This window comes from Schistocerca cancellata, chromosome 1, assembly GCF_023864275.1.
Source record: "Schistocerca cancellata isolate TAMUIC-IGC-003103 chromosome 1, iqSchCanc2.1, whole genome shotgun sequence".
Lineage (NCBI taxonomy): Eukaryota > Metazoa > Arthropoda > Insecta > Orthoptera > Acrididae > Schistocerca > Schistocerca cancellata.
In genome coordinates this window covers 910,260,495-910,280,632 of record NC_064626.1, presented here as the reverse complement: position 1 = coordinate 910,280,632, position 20,138 = coordinate 910,260,495, and the positions used below count along the sequence as shown (strand labels likewise).

The window sequence follows — 20,138 nt, the reverse complement described above, 5'->3', positions numbered from 1 at the left end:
AAACGAATGTCTGTTAAATGTACTAGTTTTAAACTCTGCAAATGGTTTTTCTGATGCTAGGTGCACAATGCCGAGATCACCACATTTAGATAAAGTGTAATTCTTTATAGTGGAAACTGTATGTAACTTGGATCGAATTACATAATAAACTGTCGATTTATAAACTTCGTGCCGAACGACTGTTCAAGCCCGCTCCTGACTCGTCTTAGTTCAGCTAAAGCCTGTCAGAGCCCGATGCCCAGGTCACAATACATGCAGCGATGTGGAGCCAACCTCTTCGCTAATTTTTCTATTTACGATATAGATATTGTGAGCAGAAGGTTCCGAAACATATATGTGATAACCTTGCAGGTATGGCAGACAGAACACTCATGTGACACGAGTGGCGCCAACTCCCTCTCCCTCACCCCTCCCCCTGGACCAATGAAGGTAAAGCACCCACTCCCCACACTCATCTTCTGTAAATTGGACACTTGTGTGGGAGGGGTTACTCAGGATCTGCACAGCATCTATTTGTTAATAAAAGCATAACGTTGAGTCATGTCACTTGAGTTCTGTTTGTTAATACCAATATTACGTTACACCAGCAGAGACCATAACCAGACAGAGATGTAAGTACTCTCATTTTTACGTATTTTTTCATTTGTCGTAGTTTCCCCAGTTTCATGTACTTTCTGCGTCCGCCCCGATAGCTGAGTGGTCAGTGTGATGGATTGCCGTCCTACGGGCCCGGGTTCTATTCCCGGCTAGGTCGGGGATTTTCTCCGCTCAGGGAGTGGGTGTTGTGCTGTCTTCATCATAATTTCATCCACAATCGGCGCGCAGGTCGAATGTACAGGGTTATTACAAATGATTGAAGCGATTTCACAGCTCTACAATAACTTTATTATTTGAGATATTTTCACAATGCTTTGCACACACATACAAAAACTCAAAAAGTTTTTTTAGGCATTCACAAATGTTCGATATGTGCCCCTTTAGTGATTCGGCAGACATCAAGCCGATAATCAAGTTCCTCCCACACTCGGCGCAGCATGTCCCCATCAATGAGTTCGAAAGCGTCGTTGATGCGAGCTCGCAGTTCTGGCACGTTTCTTGGTAGAGGAGGTTTAAACACTGAATCTTTCACATAAACCCACAGAAAGAAATCGCATGGGGTTAAGTCGGGAGAGCGTGGAGGCCATGACATGAATTGCTGAACATCATCTCCACCACGAACGATCCATCGGTTTTCCAATCTCCTGTTTAAGAAATGCCGAACATCATGATGGAAGTGCGGTGGAGCACCATCCTGTTGAAAGATGAAGTCGGCGCTGTCGGTCTCCAGTTGTAGCATGAGCCAATTTTCCAGCATGTCCAGATAGACGTGTCCTGTAACGTTTTTTTCGCAGAAGAAAAAGGGGCCGTAAACTTTAAACCGTGAGATTGCACAAAACACGTTAACTTTTGGTGAATTGCGAATTTTCTGCACGAATGCGTGAGGATTCTCTACCGCCCAGATTCGCACATTGTGTCTGTTCACTTCACCATTAAGAAAAAATGTTGCTTCATCACTGAAAACAAGTTTCACACTGAACGCAACCTCTTCCACGAGCTGTTGCAACCGCGCCGAAAATTCAAAGCGTTTGACTTTTGTCATCGGGTGTCAGGGCCTGTAGCAATTGTAAACGGTAAAGCTTCTGCTTTAGACTTTTCCGTAAGATTTTCCAAACCGTCGGCTGTGGTACGTTTAGCTTCCTGCTTGCTTTATTCGTCGACTTCCGCGGGCTACGCGTGAAACTTGCCCGCACGCGTTCAACCGTTTCTTCGCTCACTGCAGGCCGACCCGTTGATTTCCCCTTACAGAGGCATCCAGAAGCTTTAAACTGCGCATACCATCGCCGAATGGAGTTAGCAGTTGGTGGATCTTTGTTGAACTTCGTCCTGAAGTGTCGTTGCACTGTTATGACTGACTGATGTGAGTGCATTTCAAGCACGACATACGCTTTCTCGGCTCCTGTCGCCATTTTGTCTCACTGCGCTCTCGAGCGCTCTGGCGGCAGAAACCTGAAGTGCGGCTTCAGCCGAACAAAACTTTATGAGTTTTTCTACGTATCTGTAATGAGTCGTGACCATATGTCAATGAATGGAGCTACAGTGAATTTATGAAATCGCTTCAATCATTTGTAATAGCCCTGTAATAAGACCTGCACCAAGGCAGCCGTACCTACTTCGTAAGGGGCCTCCCGGCCAATCACGCCAAACGCTCATTTCCATTTTCATGTATTTTCCGCAATGTTCCTGTTTTATAACAGGAGGCAGTTTGAAGCATAGGGAGAAGCTGTGTCTATTTGTTTGTAACAAACCACATCACCCTGGGTCTAATTGTTAAGAACAACGTTATGTGGCACCATCAGAGACCTCACATAGACAGAAATGTAAGTATTATAAGTTTCACGTATTCTTACGTATTTTCCTCAATTTTACGTATTTTTCACAGCTTTCCTATTTTACAGCTATAGGCACTCTAAAGTGCAGAGAGGTTGTGGCTGTTTGTTCATAACAAAGTATGTCACTCCAGGTCTATTTGTTTAATGTTTCGAGGCACCGGCAGACGCTATACCCAGACAGTTTTATGTAAGTACTCTTAGTTTTATATATTTTTCGTACGTTCCTCAATTTCACATATTTTTAGAAGTTTCTTTTACAAATTTATGTATTTCGTGCAATTATACTAGACTGTTGCCAATGCACCAAGCACATCCCTCCACAACGCCCTTTCTCCCTGGACCAATCAGAAACACAGCACCCCTTCTCCCTCCAACTACTTTTTTCACTTAGGTAGCCTCCAAAGTGGAATGATGACTCGTGATAAATTGAACCCTACAAATATAAGCGACATTACTATAAGCCTCATATATTAACCATGGGAAAATCCGAATATGGTCCATAATTTCGATTGATCCACATATTTCTAAAGACACACGCTGGAAAGCTAACCCACAGCTGTAGGCCTATTTGCTACTGAAAACTTATCTGTGCATTAATCATGAGTACCCTCAAATATGACCAGGACCTGCGCAACAGACGCACCCACCCTCTACACGTGAAACAAATCGGGGAGGGGGGGGGGGAATACAATCCTAATTATACGGTTGGGCAGATATGCCATACATGTTGGTTTGGTTGGTTCGTTTGATGTTTAAAGGGACCAAACTATGTTGTCTACGGTCGCCATACATGTAACTCTCGCAGTATTAATATACCACGTCACTAAAAGATTCGTAAACAGATGCGGAAATAATCATATGCGACTTTGCCAAATGCAAACGAGACTGAGAAATGGTCACAGTGCACCAAAAAAATAAATAGAAAAATAAATAAGCTCTTCTTACATACATAATCATAGACTCGCAGGGGCCACAGTGCTGTAAAAGGCGAGCTTAGAGACCGGCCACTGTACACCGATAAGCATATCCTGGGAAGACTAATCACCAACCAACGTGATTCAAAAATGCAAACAACACAAGCACAATGACTGTTGGAAATGCGAGTTGCACAGACCTGCTAACAGCGCAGTCAGCACCATATTTATGAAGAGATGCTACTCATACGTGCCCGTGCTACAGATCTAAGACGTATGAGGACAGACATCGCCACTGTGAATCTGCTGACAGCCCTGAGAATACTGACTAGGCTTCGATCGTGCAACATCTATGTCGCACGTCCCCGAGGAAGAGCAATCTCATTGGCTTCAAGTAACCGCGGGAAAAACCATACGCAGACTGAGAGAGGGGAATCACCGAGGAGTACTGGTCCAGAATTCTTTTCCAACGGCTTTCGTCTGTAATCTCCAGGGGCCTGCTTCATGAAGCTACCAGCGTATCGCCTGTCGACCACGAAGTAGACAGAAAATTAATTTATGTTACATGTCAGCGAGCTGCTGCATACAGTCTTATTAACAAAAAAAGCATTATTTCGCAGCAAAACCATTACATACATGTACTGGTTATAATAATACCAACAGGTGTTGGACTTTTAAGATTCTACTACGAATTCAGCTCTCATATATCGTTAGAGCTCCGACGACACAATGTCGCCAATGACGAGCCATAAATCAGGTAATATCAGAGTCTAACACTTATGAGAGGAAAGGTAGCAGTCTGTCTACGTGCCTCCAACGTCGGTGGAGGAAGGGAGTGGGTGTCCCTGCTGGAAGTCATACCAGAAATAGTGTAACTGTGTGTTTACAGCAGAATAACGTCAACACACTCCCTCCAACAGATATCCATGTACGATGCGTGTGTGTATATGTGTGTGTGTGTGTGTGTGTGTGTGTTTTAGCGTTGATTTGGACACTTAGAGTTGCCAGTGGAGGAATAAGTATACAAATAGGTTGGCGCTCTGTATCAAAGTTGATGGCGTAAAACAAAATTGCCAGACACATCTAATTATGTAAGCAATAAGAGCACATTTATGCTTGTACACTTTATACGGAAAAAATGTAAATATCGAAACTTGTGGAAATTTTCCAAAATTCGGTAAAAAAGATTTGGATACGATGTGGTCACACAGGAGATCTGCATTTATGTTTAGAGTGTGGTAGAAGCGTGACATAAGCACAGAAGCAAAGTGTCTAGATAGATGTCTTGGATGCTTTCGCAGAAAGCTTTTGAAGCCGGCCGTGGTGGCCGAGCGGTTCTAGGCCCTACAGTCTGGAACCGCGCGACTGCTACGGTCGCAGGTTCAAATCCTGCCTCGGGCATGGATGTGTGTGATGTCCTTAGGTTAGTTAGGTTTAATTAGTTCTAAGTTCTAGGGGACTGATGACCACAGATGTTAAGTCCCATAGTGCTCAGAGCCATTTGAACCATTTTGAAAGCTTTTGAGGATGAGTGGATTATTAGAATCACTACACAATCTGTCTGCTAATTGACTGAGACCTGTGCTAAAGTTTGAGTGTGTGTGTGTGTGTGTGTGTGTGTGTGTGTGTGAGTGAGAGAGAGAGAGAGAGAGAGAGAGAGAGAGAGAGAGAGAGCTTGTGGCAGATCCTTGGAAAAAAAATATGGATTCTGCTGTTGCTTATTACTTATACAGAGGACGTGATAGACATGGAGTCACAGATGTACTTAAACTATAAAGATGTGGTAATCGGTCGAGAGGAGTTGTAATGAGTAGAGGGGGGGGGGGGGGGGGTTGTCACCTGCATACAGTATACCGACTATGTAACATTAGACCACAACTTCTGCATGGAAGGTGACTGCCAGGGAAAAAGTGTTGTGATTGTGGGCAACGCTAAGATAGTTGGAATAGACTGCTTAAAGAGGATGACTTCCTGTTTATAAAGATATATAATAAACTAACAAAGTTATCGGTAACCGCCTTGTAGTTTTTAGTGTCCAGACATGTGACCAAGAGGAGAAATGTGCTTTTACTTCTTCCTGGGTTAAAGAATATGCTATTACCAGATTGGAGACTATAATACACAACTACATAATGGTTCGTGTGTTTGACCCAGCGTAAGACTATTTAATTGTTTTTGAACTACAAAAAACAATATTTACAATGTGTTCCACTGTACTCTATGCCAATTACATCCATGTGGTGTCAACTAATGGATAACTTGCGTAACAGCTGCAGTTTGCCTACTGGAGGTAGTAAGAATACTCGAAAATTGCCTTAAGTTGTCCTGAGGCTCAAGTCCAAGAAAAACTTATTAATTATGTTCTGTCTGCATATAGTTTTAATTATCTATTACACGGAGATTCCTACCACTGACTCCAACAACGACGCCGTACGTTATTACTCAATATGCTATATTAAAGCATGAGAAACATATTCTCTCAATCAAGGACATTATTCTCCACCATACCGTCAGATAAGGATATCGCCGAACTCGGGCTAGCACCCACAAACAATACCGACCACAACACCAGATCTATGTGGCAGGTCACAGCTGCTGTCGTAACTGAATGATTAGGCACGCCATAATCGCACCCCACCTACTAGCCCATACCTCATCACTGCTGAGAGTGGTAGGTCATGTCCATCACTGTTCGGGTTGTCGACAGATCTGTCTCCCAGCCTGCGAGCTCCTCCTGTCATAGTCCAATGGGTGTAAAAATATTTGAAAAATTATTGCTTGTAACCAGATTTCTTTATTTTTGTAAGCACAGTTGGATAGTCCTCGTAAGTAAATTAGTATGCTGTAGAAACACATTTTGCACCTCTCTCAATGCGGAAGTGGTGGAATGATCGTCCGTTCGTCAGACATGTAACGGTAGGGAGTTTGGTACACGCTATTGAATCAAGACTGGGATACCTGGTTGTTATTTAAGGCAACTAAAAACCGTCAAAAGCGTCGTCTTTCCCAGAGAGTTTTATAAGTGTGTTAAGAATATGAGGGGGGAGAGGGGAATATAGTGGGAGTAATTCTGACTAATGCTTGTATGTAAGTCTAAACGACGTAATGAGTCAAGCAGATGCATACAAGGTGCTTGAAAGCGTAATGACCCCATATGACCAGAAGTTCTTCCCTCTCTATCCAGATGTTGTTTTCACTCATCTGCACGAATAATTGTCATTCTGTGTCTACCATACACATACAAAAGATGACACATGAGAGAGGGAAGTGGCATATACTAAGACAGATCGATGATGATGTTTGGTATGTGGGGTGTTCAACTGCACGGTCATCAGCACCCATACAAAGTCCCAGTTTTTACACACTCCAATTTTTGCACAGTCCAATCTTGCCACTGTCAGGAGTGACGGTGATGATGATGAAATGATGAGGACAACAGAAACACCCAGTCCCCGGGCAGAGAAAATCCACACCCTGGCCGGGTATCGAACACGGGATAACCGTGATCGAGAGGCAGGAACGCTAACCATAGACCACGAGCTGCGGACAAGACGGATCGATGTGAGATCTAAAGCACAACATTCCGCGAAGTTAAAGTAGCTGTGGGTGGCGTGTAAAGGGTCACATGTATTACTGGCAGTCAGGTTGAATAATCGGTTGTAGAACTCTATCTCTATAGTTTTAATTATTTAACGTCGAAATGTCCATTCTAGCGGTTGACCAACACAACAGCGAACCGTCAGATGTACGAAATTGCTAAGACAAACAGACTGACATAGGATCAACCCATTTACCATATGGAGAATTAAAGTAGATACGACTGGGGGAGCGTGTAATGTCAGATCCCTTAGTTGGACTGGTAGGTTAAAAAATTTAAAAAGGGAAGTGGATAGTTTAACGTCAGATATAGTGGGAATTAGTGTAGTTCGGTGGCAGGAGGAACAAGACTTTTCGTCAGGTGAATACAGGGTTATAAATACAAAATCAAATAGGGGTAATGCACGAGAATGTTTAATAATTAATCAAAAAATAGGAGCGCGGGTAAGCTACTACGAACAGCATAGTGAACACATTATTGTGGCCAAGATAGACACGAAGCCCACAACTAGCACAGTAGTGCAAGTTTATATGCCAACTAGCTACGCAGATGATGAAAAGACTGAAGAAATGTATGATGAGATAAAAGAAATCATTCAGATAGTGAGGGGAGACGAAAATTTAACAGTCATGGGGGACTGGAATCCGACAGTAGAAAACGGAAGAGAAGGAAAAGTAGTAGGTGAATATGGAATGGGGGCAAGGAATGAAAGAGGAAGCCGCCTGGTAGAATTTTGTACAGAGCATAACTTAATAACACTTGGTTTAAGAATTATGAAAGACGGTTGTATACGTGGAAGAGGCCTGGAGACACTGGAAGGTTTCAGATAGATTATATAATGGAAAGACAGAGAACTAGGAACTAGGTTTTAAATTGTAAGACATTTCTAGGGGCAGATGTGGACTCTGACCACAATTTATTGGTTATGAACTGTAGACTAAAACTGAAGAAACTGCAGAAAGGTAGGAATTTAAGGAGATGGGACGTGGATAAACTGAAAGAACCAGAGGCTGTAGAGACTTTCAGAGAGAGCATTAGGGAATGATGGACACGGAGGGGAAAAGAAATACAGTAGAAGAAGAATGGGTAGCTTTGAGAGACGAAATACTGAAGGCAGCAGAGGATCAAGTAGGTAAAAAGACGAGGGGTAGAAGAAATCCTTGGATAACAGAAGAGATATTGAATTTAACTGATGAAAGGAGAAAATATAAAAATGCAGTGAATGAAGTAGACAGAAAGGAATGCAAATGTCTCAAAAATGAGATCGACAGGAATGCTAAGCAGGAATGGCTAGAGGACAACTGTCGAAGCATCTGTCACTAGGGGAAAGATAGATACTGCCTACAGGAAAATTAGAGAGACCTTTGAAGAAAAGGGAACCACTTGCATGAACATCAAAGAGTTCAGACGGAAAACCAGTTCTAAGCAAAGAAGAAAAAGCAGATAGGTGAAAGGAGTACGTAGAGGGTCTATACAAGGGCGATGTACTTTAGGACAATATTATGGAAATGGAAGAGGACGTAGATGAAGATGAAATGGGAGATACGATACTGCGTGACGAGTTTGACAGAGCACTGAAACACCTGAGTCGAAACGAGGCCCCAGAGTAGACAACATTCCATTAGAACTACTGACAGCCTTAGGAGAGCCAGCCCTGACAATGAGACAGGCGAAATACCCTCAGACTTCAAGAAGAATATAATACAATATTTCCAGTCCCAAAGAAAGCAGGTGTTGACAGGTGTGAAATTTTCAGAACTATCAGTTTAATAAGTCACAGCTGCGAAATACTAACACGAATTCTTTACAGACGAATGGGAAAACTGGTAGAAGCCGACCTTGGGGAAGATCAGTTTGGATTCCGTAGAAATGTTGGAACACGTGAGGCAATACTGACCCTATTACTTATATTAGAAGGTAAGTGAAGGAAAGGCAAACCTACGTTTCTAGCATTTGTAGACCTAGAGAAAGCTTTTGACAATGTTTTCTAGAATATTCTCTTTCAAATTTTGAAGGTGGCAGGGGTCAAATACAGGGAACGAAAGGCTATTTACAATATGTACAGAAACCAGATGGCAGTTATAAGAGTCGAGGGGCATGAAAGGGAAGCAGTGGTTGGGAAGGGAGTGAGATAGGGTTGTAGCCTATCACCGATGTTATTCAATCTATATATTGAGCAAGCAAAGAAAACAAAAGAAAAATTTTGAGTAGGAATTAAAATCCATGGAAAAGAAATTAAAATTCTGACGTTTGCCGATGACACTGTAATTCTGTCAGAGAGAGCAAAGGACCTGGAAGAGCAGTTGAACGGAATAAACATTGTCTTGAAAGCATGATATAAGATGAACATCAACAAAAGCAAAACGAAAATAATGGAATGTAGTCGAATTCAATCAGGTGATGCTGAGGGAATTAGACACTTAAAGTAGTAGATGAGTTTTGCTATTTGAGGAGGGAGGTAACTGATGATAGTCAAAGTAGAGAGAATATAAAATGTAGCCTGGCAATGGCAAGGAAAGCGTTTCTGAAGAACAGAAATTTGTTAACATCGAGTACAGATCTTTGTGTCAGGAAGTAACTATGTATGGAAGTGAAACGTGGACGATAAATAGTTTAGATAAGAAGAGAATGCAGGCTTTCGAAATGTGGTGCTACAGAAGAACGATGAAGATTAGATGGACAGATCACGTAACTAATGAGGAGGTACTGAATAGAAATGGGGGAAGAGGAATTTGTGGAACAACCTGACTAGAAGAAGGGATCGTTTGATAGGACATATTCTGAGGCATCAAGGGATCACCAGTTTAGTATTGGAGGACAGCGTGGAGGGTAAAAGCCGGCCGGTGTGGCCGAGCGATTCTAGGCGCTTCAGTCTGGAACCGCGCGATCGCTATGGCTGCAGGTTCGAATCCTGCCTAGGGCATGGATGTGTGTGATGTCCTTAGGTTAGTTAGGTTTAAGTAGTTCTGAGTTCTAGGGCACTGATGACCTCAGATGTTAAGTCCCATAGAGCTCAGAGCCATTTTTTGGAGGGTAAAAATCGTAGAGGGAGACCAAGAGATGAATACATTAAGCAGATTCAGAAGGATGTAGGTTGCAGTAGGTACTTCGAGATGAAGAAGCTTGAACAGAATACGGTAGCATAGAAAGCTGCATCAAACCAGTCTCTGGACTGAAGACCACAATAACAGTGACTGGGGGGAAGCACATCCACTCCCACCAAACTGTAATGATTAAGGGTTACACAGAATACCGAACGGCGTGCTAACAGTAGTATTATGGTCTATATCTTTGTCATATTCTATGTTACATATCCGGATGACTGTCTATTTGTCCTAAGCAAATCGGTATGGAAAACTGTAGTGAGAGTAAATCAGAGAATGCAAAGAACAACTACGCGTCTGCTCTAGAGAGTCTGATTGATTGTGATGTAGAATATATTACGCTTTCCTGTTACATGCAGGAGACATTGTTTGTCGAGTAAACCTATTAAAGAGGAATGTCATGCCTAACGGCCCGGGTTCGATTCCCGGCTGGATCGGAGATTTTCTCCGCTCAGGGACTGGAAGTTGTGTTGTCCTTATCATCATTATTTCAACTCCATCGACACGCAAGTCGCCGAAGTGGCGCCAACTAGAAAGACTTGCACAGGGCGAACGGTCTACGTGACGGGAGACCCTATCCACACGGCATTTCCATTACCGAATAGGTTTACCTGAGATCGTTGTGCAATTTGTCTACTAGAGATGAGTAATACTGGCTCCGATGGAAATGACAGTGATCTTTTTTCTGAGTCGTAAATTCGAATGTTGTTGTTGTTGTTATCTTCAGTCCTGAGACTGGTTTGATGCATCTCTCCTTGCTACTCTATCCTGTGCTAGCTTCTTCATCTCCCAGTACTTACTGCAACCTACATCCTTCTGAATCTGCTTAGTGTATTCATCTCTTGGTCTCCCTCTACGATTTTTACCCTCCACGCGGCCCTCCAATGCTAAATTTATGATCCCTTGATACCTCAGAACATGTCCTACCAACCGGTCCCTTCTTCTTGTCAAGTTGTGTCACAAACTCCTCTTCTCCCCAGTTCTATTCAATACCTCCTCATTAGTTATGTGATCTACCCACCTAATCTTCAGCATTCTTCTGTAGCACCACATTTCGAAAGCTTCTATTCTCTTCTTGTCCAAACTATTTATCGTCCATGTGTCACTTCCATACATGGCTACACTCGATACAAATACTTTCAGAGACGACTTCCTGACACTTAAATCTATACTCGATGTTAACAAATTTCTCTTCTTCAGAAAGATTCGAATAAATGTCATATTATTAGCTGGATGTGTACATTTTGTGGACGACTGTAGTTTTAATGGATTATTCGGTAATGGTAGGATGAAATATATCAATACTCTACTTAAAAAAGAAGACAATTAGGATCTATAATGATTTTTAAAGAAATGTGTTACAGCAGTAAAAGAGTCACTGCCACAAAGTTGGCCAGCAACCTTATAAAACACATTCGTTGAGCATAGCTCTTTTTTCCTTCTTCTTCATAGGAAACAGAGTTTGAGCCTGCCTTGTGATACATCGATCGTAATTTAATACTAAATAAGTTCATAGAACGCATTTTTTTAATGGTACCCATCGCGATGGCTGACGTGACACAAGTTACTGCTTATCTTGGTGGTTGCAAGTTCCTAAGGGACCAAACCGCTGAGGTCATCGGTCCCTAGGCTTACATACTAGTTAACCTAACTTAAATTAACTTACGCTAAGGACAACACACACCCATGCCCGAGGGAGGCCTCAAACCTCCGATGGGGACAGCCGTGCGAACCGTTTCAAGGCGCCCAAGACCGCGCGGCTACCCAGCGCAGCTGCATGTCTTGTCTCAGACCGTTTTTCCTACTACAGTCGCCTTAACAAAATCTCGTTGTACAGATTTACGTCCATATTTGCTCTACTTTCTCAGAAATTAGCAGACATTTTGGAATATGTGACATATAAGACTTGAAAAAGAAAATACAAAATCTCTTACTGCAAGCAGTGCAAGCTGTCCTGTAGACCAGGGGGTTCCCAACAAAATTTTTTCGAGGACCCCCTCATCGAGCATGATTCGTACCTTGTCATACCACAGTATCAAGTACCTAAAAAAAGCCAAATTAAGAGTCTTTTGATACGTTTACTATTTTTGGTACTTAGAAAAAACACTGAATATTCATTACTGAAAAAATATTGAGCTTAAAACTTTTTCAATTTAGCCACCATTGTTATTGTTAAATTTTTGATTATTGCTCAAAATCGTTGTGTTCAAATGTGAGTGTTTAGTATAACAAACGCATTATCTTCCTCTTCATCTGTAGGCCTTTCTCGTTTTAACGAACCACTTTTTAACCAACGGTCCATTTTTAACTACGCGAACTGTAGCTTCCTCAAAAAACAACGTTATACAAACACTACTGTTTTAATACAGAATATTGAATATGTAAACAATACGGCCTTTGAAAGCACTGGAAATAAATTAACAGTGGCCGATTGTCGTCTGAAATGCGAGTTCCTGTGTGAAGTGACTGTCAGTTGTCGGCTGCAAAGAGGCAGCGCGCGTAGTCTAACGGCATACAGCAGAACTATTTGCATCTAATTCTATTAACAGAATCTTCCGTCGGTTCTTGGTAGAACAACATTTATTATCTAATTCTAGTTTTGCGCTAGAATGTGCTAGTGTCAGTTGGCTCTAGGAAGACGCTACACGCAGAAGTTTGGATTCGCTAAAGCTCTGCTCATGCATCTTGCGGACCCCTCTGGCATAGCTCGCGGACCCCTGCGGATCCGTTGACCACCTGTTGGGAACCACTGCTGTAGACAAACTGAAAAACCATAATTTACTGCAGTAGTAACGTTAAATTTTCTGTACTTCAAGTGTGCAAGTGCACACACGTTTGTCTGTCTGCATGTCCGCGCGAGCGCTTGTGTGTGTGTGTGTGTGTGTGTGTGTGTGTGTGTGTGCGCATGCATGTATCCATTCAAGTGTTCATACATGCATGCATGTTGAAAGGTGGACGTTAATACTTCTTTGCAAAGTTGACCAATGATTCTGCTGTGGTGTGAGTACACAAACTGTGAGTCAGATATTATCACGAGTAGCGAACAGCTGAGAGGAATAGGAAGTGGTCGAAAGTAGCCTACGGTGGAAAGAAGCCTCGCGACATGAAAGGTCGCAGCCTGCGATGATTGTACTAGTAGCGCCAGAGGAGACTTCGGTATTAACTAAGGATTTTTGCTGCACGTAGCTGTTGCTTGCTTGCGCACTGGAGGGATTTTGTCAGATTTGTGCATGCATACATTGAGAGTAATATTCGCCTGTTTGTTGTGACCGGAGATGTGTTTATTGAGTAAGAACTTCGTGGAATAATTTAGGTATATGTACAGTTTGTCAGTGTTTAAATAATCTATTTTGCGTGTATAGTAAATGAAAGGCTTTATTAGTTTCTTTAATTTTTTTACACTGTTTATGGCTAGTTGACCAAACCTCTCCTGATATTCAGTTTTTCTATCTATGCATAAAAAATATGGCAGTAGTTATTGCAATTATTATGACCATGCATTGCACTCTGCCTGGATCGAAGTATTGCTTTATAAATACACTCCTGGAAATTGAAATAAGAACACCGTGAATTCATTGTCCCAGGAAGGGGAAACTTTATTGACACATTCCTGGGTTCAGATACATCACATGATCACACTGACAGAACCACAGGCACATAGACACAGGCAACAGAGCATGCACAATGTCGGCACTAGTACAGTGTATATCCACCTTTCGCAGCAATGCAGGCTGCTATTCTCCCATGGAGACGATCGTAGAGATGCTGGATGTAGTCCTGTGGAACGGCTTGCCATGCCATTTCCACCTGGCGCCTCAGTTGGACCAGCGTTCGTGCTGGACGTGCAGACCGCGTGAGACGACACTTCATCCAGTCCCAAACATGCTCAATGGGGGACAGATCCGGAGATCTTGCTGGCCAGGGTAGTTGACTTACACCTTCTAGAGCACGTTGGGTGGCACGGGATACATGCGGACGTGCATTGTCCTGTTGGAACAGCAAGTTCCCTTGCCGGTCTAGGAATGGTAGAACGATGGGTTCGATGACGGTTTGGATGTACCGTGCACTATTCAGTGTCCCCTCGACGATCACCAGTGGTGTAAGGCCAGTGTAGGAGATCGCTCCCCACACCATGATGCCGGGTGTTGGCCCTGTGTGCCTCGGTCGTATGCAGTCCTGATTGTGGCGCTCACCTGCACGGCGCCAAACACACATACGACCATCATTGGCACCAAGGCAGAAGCGACTCTCATTGCTGACGACGACACGTCTCCATTCGTCCCTCCATTCACGCCTGTCGCGACACCACTGGAGGCGGGCTGCACGATGTTGGGGCGTGAGCGGAAGACGGCCTAACCGTGTGCGGGACCGTAGCCCAGCTTCATGGAGACGGTTGCGAATGGTCCTCGCCGATACCCCACGAGCAACAGTGTCCCTAATTTGCTGGGAAGTGGCGGTGCGGTCCCCTACGGCACTGCGTAGGATCCTACGGTCTTGGCGTGCATCCGTGCGTCGCTGCGGTCCGGTCCCAGGTCGACGGGCACGTGCACCTTCCGCCGACCACTGGCGACAACATCGATGTACTGTGGAGACCTCACGCCCCACGTGTTGAGCAATTCGGCGGTACGTCCACCCAGCCTCCCGCATGCCCACTATACGCCCACGCTCAAAGTCCGTCAACTGCACATACGGTTCACGTCCACGCTCTCGCGGCATGCTACCAGTGTTAAAGACTGCGATGGAGCTCCGTATGCCACGGCAAACTGGCTGACACTGACGGCGGCGGTGCACAAATGCTGCGCAGCTAGCGCCATTCGACGGCCAACACCGCGGTTCCTGGTGTGTCCGCTGTGCTGTGCGTGTGACCATTGCTTGTACAGCCCTCTCGCAGTGTCCGGAGCAAGTATGGTGGGTCTGACACACCGGTGTCAATGTGTTCTTTTTTCCATTTCCAGGAGTGTATTTTTAGCATGTTGCTGATCACGCAGTTGCAGCGGCAAGAGGAGGAAAGTAGTCCGTTGCATACAGGAGCATTGCAGAACAGTTGTTAGGGGTTGTTAAGGAATATTTTAAAACTCACAGTCAGAGAAATGATTTCTTTATGATTTGAAGGAAAAGTAAATAATTTCCATTTCTTTTTGTTCTCAATCAGAATTCTATTATAGTCAGATATACATCTTTAAAAAAATAAAAATTACGGTCTCATTTCAGTGTACATGTGTTTCGTGCATACGATCATACAAATTATTTATGAAGGAATCCCACATTCTGGAAAGCTTTCTGGATGAATAGATAAATAAATAAATAAATACTGAATTGCTATCGAATCAGACAGTGATGGAGAAAGCAATATTGCATTTCATTGGTCTCTGTTGCCAGGTATGTTGAGAAAATTGAATCACCTTACATCGAATCTTACAAACATACTTCTATGAAATTAAGTCCGAGTATCTGTTAGAAAACGATAAGATGAAAAATTTGCAAACACATATTGCGAACCAACAACAATTTACTTCACACTACATGTTTATACATTACGTGACAGTGAACTGGTGTTATGAATATCCGTGTCTGATGTTACGATATCCTTAAGGCTTTAACTGCCACCATGTCATTAACTGACATTTAATTATAACAAACCAGATAAAGAACGACCCTTTTTTGATGAATCTTCAATGCGCCTTTGGAACAAAACGGCATATTTTTATAACGCACAAGTTACAATATGAAAACAACCAAATACGAAAATTCTTTAACCACCAGGATATCGTTTAGTGTCGTTTTATTACATCAAAGCGTACCAAAAACAACATGTTTTCGAGAGATCCTCAATGTACTGGTGCTCTGAAACAATATACGTTCATAACGCTTAACTTATAATGCAAAAACTCACCAAATATAGCCTTCAATTGCAAACAACACAACCTAGTACTGTGTCTCCTATGTTCTGCTTCTAACATAGAAACCGATCTTGCATCTCATTGGATACATTCGTCTCCATGAAGCAAAAACCTGACTTCCGTTATTCAGTCTTTCACGTTTCGAAATACTCTGGAACATAGAATTCGTGGTGAGAGGTCACAAAACTCGATCAGCCCCCCGTCCAAGAACGCTTTCACGTTCTGTGTGAGGACGACCTAACGCTGTCGAGTTTACCAAAGGACTTTGTGACGAAACAAGCCGCTCTTCGTTGGAACTTCTCTATCTTAATCCCAGACTGATGTGCCATACTCAAGAATCTGACGAAAATGTATATTAAGCCATTTCTTCTGTGTATGAGTTATATTTGCTTAATATTCTCCTAACTAAGGTCGTTGCGTATAGTTACACCTAGATATTTTATGGTAGTGACTGTTTCCTGAGACTTGCCACAGGGTAATCGAACAATTGTGCATCACTTCGCCTACATGTTTCATTTACTTACATTCAGGGTAAGCTTAAAGTTCCTGCACAAAACACTGATCCTCTATAAGTTTTGCACCATTTCATCACAATCTTTTCCGTTGCAACCTTGCTGTAAGCGCGTAGCGTGGCGAAGCTTCCAAGTTATCCACTAGATAATTAATATATGCTGCAAATTGTAAAAAGTAACGGCCCTGTAACACTTCATTGAGATACCCCCAAAATTACTGATGTTCCGTTATGAACGACATGAGGAGTTCTTTCTACGAGAAAGTTGTGATGCACAGTAAGCTTGTTTCCTTTTTTACTAAATGACAATGCGGAACTGTACTGAATGCCTCCCTGAAGTTGAGGAACGCAGCATCAACCTGATTTTCTATTACGCGATCGTTTATCTCAGTATTTACCATTTCGGCTTTAGTGTGATGATTGAAAGTAGAAACTTTACTGCGATAGTCCGCGGTTACCAATTTGGGAAAGCCGAATTCAGAATTTCGGTGTTCTCTTCGTCATCTCCATTTCCGTGCCGTTATGATTACTGAGCGACTGAGTAGACAATTTCGGTCCGCTTACTGATTTTACTTAATAGCGTAATTTTTCTAAGGTGTTTTAGCCGGGTCTATTGACAAAATTGTACTCTCGAATCAGTGACAATTCGTCCTTTGGCGCAACAGAGCTCTGAAATCCTGTAGACGTATTCGCGACTGAGAGAATTTTATACTGCGTAAAGATTTTGAAATCTTTTTGAAACATGAACTGTAGGGAAAACCGGAACAGAAGAGAATCGAAGCATTTGAGATGTGGTGCTATGGATGAATGTTGAAAACTAGATGGACTGATAAGGTAAGGAACGCAGAGGTTCTGCGCAGAATCGGAGAGGAAAGGAATATTTGGAAAACAGTGACAAGGAGAAGGGACAGGATGATAGGACATATTTTAAGACTTAAGGGTTATGGCGTCGGTGTCTCGTATTTTCTAGTGTCAGGAATCTGAACGAAATGGTATTCATTCGACTGGGCCGTTCAAGCGCCGGTAGTAGCTACTGTAAATGTTTCAGTGACTAGAGAAATCGCCTATGTCTGTCGCAACAATTTTCTAAAAGAAAAAGATACCAATCTCGGTAGAATTCTCCATCGCACCGCATCTTCCCGCTTTACAATCTTCACTAGTAGCTCAGAGTAACTGCAAAAGTGTATATGCTAACAGTTTGTATTATTGTGAAAAACGAGGATTCACGACTACGTTAAAAAAATGGTTCAAATGGCTCTGAGCACTATGGGACTTAACTTCTCAGGTCATCAGTCCCCTAGAACTTAGAGCTACTTAAACCTAATTAACCTAAGGACATCACAAACATCCAATGCCCGAGGCAGGATTCGAACCTGCGACCGTAGCGGTCGCTCGGTTCCAGACTGTAGCGCCTAGAACCACTCGGCCACCCCCGCCGACGACTACGTTGAAGTGCAGTATCCGTTTTACACAGTCTCTTCTTGTCCTGTTATTGGCCAGATGGATGAGAGTTCCTATTCGCAGTTTCGTATCACGATAGCCAAAGTTCTGTAGCTTCTAACAACGTGGTCAATTGTTCAAATGTGAATGCGGCGTGACTGCTTTGAACGTGGAGGGCAATACCACTAGGGCTCGCTTCCTCTTTTGTCATCTTGAGAAAATGAAACATGACGACGGCAAACGTTAAGTCGGTTAGTTTATAGGGTATAAACGTTTCAACGGCGTCAGCGCTCCGTAAGAGATTGGCTATAGCAACACAGTACTATCAACAAGAACCCACATCCATCTGCCAACAATAGACAGTAAGCATTAAACGTTTACTACTGCCTGCTAATGAAACACTGCCATTCGAAAGTAGCAACAGTTCTGTTTTTCTTTTAAAATGTAAGTAGAACAAGTAATAACCACTGTAGCTTTTTTTAATTTGCTTGGATTATTTTCATACAAACAATTATACTGTAAGCAAAATAGACCTTCTGCGTTCACATCCAAATACCTCTGATCGTGCTATTAATTAAGTACAGTTAGATCATAGGGGGGAAATAGACTAATCACAATTATCTCTTGCAGCTGAGGGAATATGTGTTATCACCGGTATTCTTTTGTACGCCATTCGCACGTAGAATGTATGAAGACATCTGCCTACATCGCAGTATTTAAATCTACGTTCACTGTAAAGTTTTTTTCTCACATCAGAACGAAAAAACGTGATACGGACGATGATAAATACAAATTGTAGGATAAAATGTATACGTCTTTAGTTAAACACTCGAGAAAGTAGAGTGATATACAACATAATTTTGCCTGATCTGAACAGACATACACAACGCAGAAGAGCGCCCTGCGTTAGCTTAACCCTAACAATACCAAGGCATAACACGCTATACTTTATGTCTACCCTAATTTTTTTTAAAAAATACGAAATTCGTTACTGTTGTGAAACTTCCTGGCAGATTAAAACTGTGTGCCGGGCCGAGACTCGAACTCGGGACCTTTGCCTTTCGCGGGCAAGTGCTCTACCAACTGAGTTACCCAAAGCACGACTCACGCCCCGTCCTCACAGCTTTATTTCTGCCAGTACCTCGTCTCCTACCTTCCAAACTTCGTTACTGTTGTTGAATTAAATTAACAACATACTTTTTGAAGAGGTACTGATGTGTCAGTAGGGTCCGCAACTCGAAATTACCTTTTAGTACATTCTTAGCAATATCAACGCACTTTGTGTAACGTGTACAGCCTTTATGACCATACCAAAAAAAATTTGAAAAATACAAATTTAGCTCACTGTTGTCGACTTTTACTCTCAAGATTTTTTTTAAAGATGTACTGATGCGTAAGTAAGGCCCAGAACCTAGAAATACCGAATACGACATTCATTGGGAAAAGTGACATCTACTACTGAGACTTAAATTTTTGGATTAAGTTTAACTGAAAAATTTAAAACATAATGGAATCTGACAGAAGAATTCATTACAAACAATAAATATTTTTTAAAAATTTTAACATATAAAGTAATTCACCAGATTACAACATTTTCAAATGGTGGGCATAAAGTACTCCGCTCTTGGTAATGTGAGGGTTAAAGTCGATTCACACTTGACAGAACGGAATGAAACGGATAGAAAACTATTCACATTGCATTAGAAACATTGACATTCACACAGGGCGTCAGTAGATCGAATGGTACGGTACGGAATCTCTAGTTATCGTTAAGTTTTTTCATTAAGAAAGCTTTCACGTTTACTTAGGGGGAAAACGATTGCGACGTCTCTTTGTCACCACGCTCATACATGCTACAGCAGTGGATTTTTTTCTATTATGTCTTCTTACTGCTTATTTTATTTATTACTTTGTTTTCGAAATAGGTTGCAAAGGGTACGTGGGGTAAAAAGAGACCAGATATCTGAAACGAAAATGTTTATTTTACAGTACCTGTGGAAAGGCGAAAAACTACTCTTTGTGTAAATAAAAACTGAAATTGATGAAACAGTTATAATTAAACAATCTTCTTTTAACAGCGAAAGAATTGATGGTGAAAGATGCCATTTTTCTGGACATTATTTGGCACTTCTAACTATTGTTCTTGTATGTATGTGTATGTATATATTTTCTCTGGCGAGTAAATTTCGGCGTTCTGGAACGCCTGGACGACACTTTTCCTATTGTTTCACTTCTCAGCTGT

At 42.3% G+C, this 20,138-nt stretch overlaps 1 protein-coding gene and 1 long non-coding RNA gene across 2 annotated transcripts in view; one reads left to right on the top strand and one right to left on the bottom strand.

The window, feature by feature from the left end:
* LOC126191202 (uncharacterized) overlaps positions 1-20,138 on the top strand; it is a 168,357-nt gene that overhangs the window by 159 nt on the left and 148,060 nt on the right. The window contains exon 2 of the long non-coding RNA XR_007538328.1: positions 2,496-2,616. This is a non-coding gene — a long non-coding RNA (uncharacterized LOC126191202). The remainder of the gene's footprint in view (positions 1-2,495; positions 2,617-20,138) is intronic.
* LOC126191192 (esterase E4-like) overlaps positions 1-20,138 on the bottom strand; it is a 207,433-nt gene that overhangs the window by 186,153 nt on the left and 1,142 nt on the right. The window lies entirely within an intron of this gene.